We start from the raw sequence: 6,254 nt of genomic DNA, 5'->3' as shown, positions 1-6,254 counted from the left end.
CAGAGATACACACAATAAAATATAGTCACTGAACAAAAATACATGCAACAATTTCAATGATTTTACTGAGTTTACAGTTCATAAGAAAATCAGTAAAAATACATTCATTATGCCCTAATCTATGGATTATACATGACTGGGCAGGGGCACAGCCATGGATCGGCCTGGGAGGGCATAGGCCCACCCACTGGGAGCCAGGTCCAGCCAATCAGACTGAGTTTTTCCCAACAAAAAGTTTTTTTATTACAGACAGAACTACTTCGCAGTTTCGTCAGCTTTCCGGGTGGCTGATCTCAGACGATCCTGGGCTGGCGTGGTTACACGTGGTCTGCGGTTGTGAGGCCGGAAGGACGTACTGCCAAACTCTCTAAAACGACATTGAGGTGGCTTACGGTAGAGAAATGAACATTAAATTATCTGACAACAGCTCTGGTGGACATTCCTGCAGTCAGCATGCCAATTGCAGGCTCCTTAAAACTTGAGACATCTGTGGCATTGTGTTGTGTGACAAAACTGCACATTTTAGAGTGGCTTTTAATTGTCCCCCAGCACAAGGTGCACCTGTGTAATGATCATGCTGTTAAATCAGCTTCTTGATATGCCACACCTGTCAGGTGGATTGATTATCTTGGCAAAGGAGAAATGCTCACTAACGGGAATGTAAACAAATGTATGCACAACATTTCTGGGATCTTTTATTTCAGCTCATGGGACCAACACTTGTATGTATGAATTCAGTGTGTTACTTGTTTTGCATATGGTTAAGGCCTATATGATCACTACTTTCTAAGAGAACCTTGAACCTGTCTTCTCTTGAGATTAAAGTCATATTTAGCTTTACTGCAAGATATGAATTGCCACAATGACATTTGTTCCTCAAATTAGGTATTTTATTGGCTCTGCTCCTTTGGACACGTAGGGAAAGGAAACCAATGTTCTGTGGGTGGGATTGTCAGAGGAGTGGGCAGGATGTTTGTGAGTCAGAGTTGGTAGGGTTTCAGAGCTGTCAATCAATCACTGTGAGTGGGACTTGAGGGAAGGCTGTTTTCTTTTATCATATTTTGGCCCACAATGAGGCTCTCTCTCCACTACCTATTGTTCCTGCAGTTGGGATTCAACATCTTCAAATGTATTCACAATTTATCTGCAGATAATCGCCAAAAAGCAGTAGTAGCCTACCAGTATGCTAATTAGGGAGCCAAATTAACGGCTTTCTCACTGATGTGATTCGGTTCCATTTACCTAAAAGATCTATTCAAAAAGAGCATTTCATTCATGAACAACCCATCACTAGGCTACACTGGCAAGTACTTTAAAATAATACTTTAAAGTACTACTTAAGTAGTTTTTGGGGTGGTATCTGTACTCTATCTATATTTTTTGACCACTTTTACTTTACTACATTCCTAAAGAAAATAAATGTACTTTTTACTCCAAACATTTTCCCTGACACCCAAAAGCATTTCGCTACACCCCCAATAACATCTGCTAAACATGTATGTGACCAATAACATCTGCTAAACACGTGTATGTGACCAATAACATCTGCTGAACACGTATGTGACCAATAACATCTGCTGAACACGTATGTGACCAATAAAATGTGATTTGATTAGATTTATATTAGACATTTTGAAAGCAGGACAGGAAAATGGTCTAATTCACCCACTTAAAGAGAAAATCCTTGGTCATCCCTACTGTATCTGATCTGGCGGACTTACTAAACACAAATGTGACTCACCACCTGGATTCTGTCTTATGTAGCAACATTTGAAATGTTTTTTTTTTATTTATTTTTTTACATTGGATAAAAGTAGAGACGCAGAGCTACAAAATGGTATATCATACACTGCATTTGAGGAACAATGGGAAAGTCATTCTGTTTTAAAAGTTGATCAACTTGTACACTTCCTTTTGAGAAAATGGCCTTTGAATGTGTTGGTATCTAGTGAAGAGCTCTTCTTTGTCTCCACCCATTCAGCATCGTTCACACCCTCTACAGCTTTAGCCCCACCCATCTCGTTTCACTCCCAGAGGGCAAACTTGACGCTCTGACCGATGATTTGTTTACCTCTGGATAACATGAAAACAGACTAACCAGCTCTGCTGGCAACAATTACATTACACATCTTTGCAGACGTTTACAGACACCGGCCATATTCAGCGGGTGTTGTACACACGTCATGTAACGTTAGCTAACGAGCCAGCCAGCTAACGTTAGCTAGTTAACAACAAACACAGTGCCAGCAATGCCACAGTGCTGGGCGCTAACCAACCAGGTGCAATGTTAGCTAGCTAACATTAGGCTCTAACTAGAACAGCACACAGCTCTGGGATACGAATAATAACATCAACTAGGGAGCCAGCCAGCTAACGTTAGCTAGCTAGCTAACAGTACACTTTAGCTTGAAATGAAACCACTTTCTGCAAAAATTTGAAATGTGTAATATCTGAAAATGTAGCTAGCTAACGCTAGACTATCTTACCTGTATACATCATCATGCATGATGGACACATCTCCCTGTCAGGAATGCCATATCACGATTGCCCTTAGTTCAAAGATGTAATCCAGATGTAACTTCTCAGATAGAGTTCAGTGTGTCAAATCAGAGGGCCTGTTGTCTGGACCTCTGGCAGTCTCTATGGGGGTGCCACAGGGTTCAATTCTCGGGCTGACTCTTTTCTCTGTGTACATCAATGATGTCGCTCTTTCTGCTGGTGATTCTCTGATCCACCTCTACGCAGACGACACCATTCTGTATACTTCTGGCCCTTCTTTGGACACTGTGTTAACAAACCTCCAGACGAACTTCAATGCCATACAACACTCCTTCCGTGGCCTCCAACTGCTCTTAAATGCTAGTAAAACTAAATGCGTGCTCTTCAACCGATCGCTGCCCGCACCTGTCCGCCCGTCCAGCATCACTACTCTGGACGGTTCTGACTTAGAATATGTGGACAACTACAAATACCTAGGTGTCTGGCTAGACTGTAAACTCTCCTTCCAGACTCACATTAAGCATCTCCAATCCAAAATTAAATATAGAATCGGCTTCCTGTTTCGCAACAAAGCATCCTTCACTCATGCTGCTAAACATACCCTCGTAAAACTGACTATCCTACCTATCCTTGACTTCGGGAATGTCATTTACAAAATAGCCTCCAACACTCTACTCAAACAAACTGGATGCAGTCTATCACAGTGCCATCCGTTTTGTTACCAAAGCCCCATATACTACCCACCACTGCGACCTGTATGCTCTCGTTGGCTGGCCCTCGCTACATATTCGTCGCCAAACCCACTGGCTCCAGGTCATCTATAAGTATTTTCTAGGTAAAGCCCCGCCTTATCTCAGCTCACTGGTCACCATAGCAACACCCACCCGTAGCAAGCGCTCCAGCAGGTATCTCACTGGTCACCCTCAAAGCCAACTCCTACTTTGGCCGCCTTTCCTTACAGTTCTCTGCTGCCAACGACTTGAAAGAATTGCAAAAATCACTAAAGCTGGAGACTTCTATCTCCCTCACTAACTTTAAGCATCAGCTGTCAGAGCAGCTTACTGATCACTGCACCTGTACATAGCCCATCTGTAAATAGCCCACCCAACTACCTCATCCCCATATTGTTATTTATTTTTGCTCTTTTGCACACCAGTATCTCTACTTTCACATTATCTGCACATCTATCACTCCAGTGTTAATGCTAAAATGTAATTATTTTGCCACTATGGCCTATTTATCGCCTTACCTCCCTTATCTTACCTCATTTAGACACACGGTATATATATTTTTCTCTTGTGTTATTGACTGTACGTTTGTTTATGTGAAACTCTGTGTTGTTTTTGTCGCACTGCTTTGCTTTATCTTGGCCAGGTCGCAGTTGTAAATGAGAACTTGTTCTCAACTGGTGTACCTGGTTAAATAAAGGTGTTCTCAACTGGTCTACCTGGTTAAATAAAGGTGAAAGGCTGAGCTGCTGAGGCTTGAGCTCCGCTGCATCCTGTTTCCATCGATCATCCTTGAGATGTTTCTACAACTTGATTGGAGTCCACCTGTGGTAAATGCCTTTGATTGGACATGATTTGGAAAGGCACACACCTGTCTGTATAAGGTCCCAAAGTTGACAGTGCATGTCAGAGCAAAAACCAAGCCATGAGGTCGAAGGAATTGTCCGTAGAGCTCCAAGACAGGATTGTGTCGAGGCGCACATCTGAGGAAGGGTCCAAAAACATTTCTGCAGCATTGAAGGTCCCCAAGAACACAGTGGCCTCCATCATTCTTAAATGGAAGAAGTTTGGAACCACCAACATTCTTCCCAGAGTTGCCCTCCGGCCAAACTGAGCTATCCGGGGAGAAGGGCGTTGGTCAGGGAGGTGACCAAGATAGAAATGGTCACTGACAGTACTCCAGAGTTCCTCCGTGGAGATGGGAGAACTTCCAGAAGGACAATCTCTGCAGCACTTCACCAATCAGGCATTTATGGTAGAGTGGCCAGACGCCACCAATCAGGCCTTTATGGTGAGAGTGGCCAGACGGAAGCCACTCCTCAGTAAAAGGCACATGACAGCCCGCTTGGAGTTTGCCAAAAGGTACCTAAAGCACTCTGACCATGAAAAACAAGATTTTCTGTTCTGATGAAACCAAGATTGCACTCTGCCTGAATGCCAAGCATCACGTCTTGAGGAAACCTGGCACCATCCCTACGGTGAAGCATGGTGGTGGCAGCATCATGCTGTGGGGATGTTTTTCAGCGGCAGGGACTGGGAGACTAGTCAGGATCGAGAGAAAGATGAACAGAGCAAAGTACAGAGAGATCCTTGATGAAAACCTGCTCCAGAGTGCTCAGGACCTCAGACTGGGGCTAAGGTTTACCTTCCAACAGGACAATGACCCTAAGCACACAGCCAAGACAACGCAGGAGTGGCTTCGGGACAAGTCTCAATGTCCTTGAGTTGCCCAGCCAGACCCCGGACTTGAAACCTGATCAAACATCTCTGGAGAGACCTAAAAATAGCTGTGCAGCAACGCTCCCCATCCAACCTGACAGAGCTTGAGAGGATCTGCAGAGAACAAATAGGAGAAACTCCCTAAATACAGGTGTGACACGCTTGTAGCATCATACCCAAGAAGACTCGAGGCTGTAATAATCTGCCAAAGGTGCTTCAACAAAGTACTGAGTAAAGGGTCTGAATACTTATGGAAATGTAATATTTCAGTATTTATGTTTTCTGTTACTGTTTTTGCTTTGTCACTATTGGGTACTGTGTGTAGATTAATGAGGGGGGGAAACTATTTAATCCATTTGAGAATAAGGCTGTAACATAAAATGTGGAAAAAGTCCAGGGGTCCTAATATTTTCTCAGAATGCACTGTACTTCCATTCATTTTGTACACGGGTACCAGGGGACCATCAGACGAGTCTTGTGAGACCTGTGGGATTCCTGCAGCAAGACAACCAAGATGTATGTGTTGAGAGTATCACATTTCCACAGAGGGGTCATGTTAGTGTGTAGCACAAACTGTTCGTACACTACAGACAGAACATGTATGTGTTGAGAGTATCACATTTCCACAGAGGGGTCATGTTAGTGTTGTCATGACGTTGCCTGCTTGGGTATTGCAAACCCCATCCCCCTCTCCATGCCTCTCCCTTTCCTCCTTCAACCCATGCTGTGATCACAGAGAGATGCCGTAAATTCCTGAGAATCTCCTCATGGCCAAACAGTATTAAGAGAGAGGGTAAACTTTCAGGACAAAGGAATTCTCTTCCACCTCACAGAACTTGAGGTACGAACATATTTCATATTCCTGCAAAAGTATAAAAGATCGGTGGAGAGTCCAGCTATTAACATGCCCGTTTGTCCCCATGTGGGAAACTCATGAGAGACTGTGGGACTACATTACCAAACCGCTGTTTATATAATAACCTCAGATATGAGGTTTACATCTGTTTGTTGTATAAAATGAATGAGTGAGTATGATACTGTTTGTATAATTGTGTAATATGATTTTGGACTGTTTAATGAAGAAAAATACAAATCCCTTTTTGATTTGAACTAAACCCGAGGACCCGCCCCTGAGCCAGTTGGGTCAGACATCCAAGGACAGCCCCTTCCTGCTATCTGAATAAAAGCCAACTCTGAGAAATTACCATTAGACCATGTTTTCTTCAGAGGAGGAGAACGAAGGTTAAGTACCATTGCTGAATCTTTAACCATACCACGTGGTTAAACTCTTAGACGAATAAGAACAAG

This window comes from Salvelinus namaycush, chromosome 16 (genome assembly GCF_016432855.1).
Source record: "Salvelinus namaycush isolate Seneca chromosome 16, SaNama_1.0, whole genome shotgun sequence".
NCBI classification, from domain to species: domain Eukaryota; kingdom Metazoa; phylum Chordata; class Actinopteri; order Salmoniformes; family Salmonidae; genus Salvelinus; species Salvelinus namaycush.
The sequence above is the reverse complement of the archived record's forward strand: the minus strand, read 5'-3'. Positions refer to the sequence as shown.